The sequence below is a fragment of the Penaeus monodon genome, chromosome 24 (assembly GCF_015228065.2).
Source record: "Penaeus monodon isolate SGIC_2016 chromosome 24, NSTDA_Pmon_1, whole genome shotgun sequence".
NCBI lineage: Eukaryota > Metazoa > Arthropoda > Malacostraca > Decapoda > Penaeidae > Penaeus > Penaeus monodon.
In genome coordinates, this window is record NC_051409.1 from 22548953 (window position 1) to 22549697 (window position 745).

The 745-nt window shown below is 30.7% G+C and overlaps 1 protein-coding gene across 1 annotated transcript in view; it reads left to right on the plus strand.

The window, feature by feature from the left end:
• LOC119588651 (GDP-fucose transporter 1-like) overlaps window positions 1–745 on the plus strand; it is a gene marked incomplete in the record, with an annotated part of 35134 nt that overhangs the window by 10820 nt on the left and 23569 nt on the right.

The window sequence follows — 745 nt, forward strand, 5'->3', positions numbered from 1 at the left end:
CAATAGATAGTGCCGTAACCCACTGCTTATAAGTTAAAGGTACTCCACCGTAATTGTAATTTTTGTGGTTTCCATAATAAATTGAACTATATACTGTATTCATATGAAAAATTGTAAGTTATTTTTTGTTGCAGATTCATAGATTTATCCAAGTTTTGATCCCATATTGATAATTTCTAAAATAGCATAAAGTTATATAACGATTTTCATCAACCCTCCAGCCTCGAGCTGCAAAGTACCTGGTATGGGGTCATAAGGAGGCATTGAAGGAATCATGATGAAGAAGATATTTACTGGCAGACAAGGCTTATGTTTGGTTGCTTCATTTACACATGACACAAGCCAGTGGTGGCAGTTTAGTGTTGAACTACTCTATCCCTCCTAATTTATTTCCTACCGTCTTTCACATTTATTTTTAACTTTGGTAACAGTGTCTGTCTGCAATATCATCATCATTTGAATTACTTTGCCTTTTTATTGTATAATGTTGCTGAAAAAATGGATTAACTGTTTTACAACTTTATAAAGCAGTCAAGAACATAAAAGTAGGTACAGTTAGTTTCATATTTTTTTCATGATATTTTGCTTAATTTTTTTTTTTTTACTTGGTATATAATTTATTATCCCATTCATAAGATGTTTTTTTACAACACATAAGGTATTTATCCCATTTTTTGAGTTGGAAGATCAAGAAAATCATATGTTAAAAAAGAGAAAAGGAGCAATTGAAAAGATTTGGGGATTA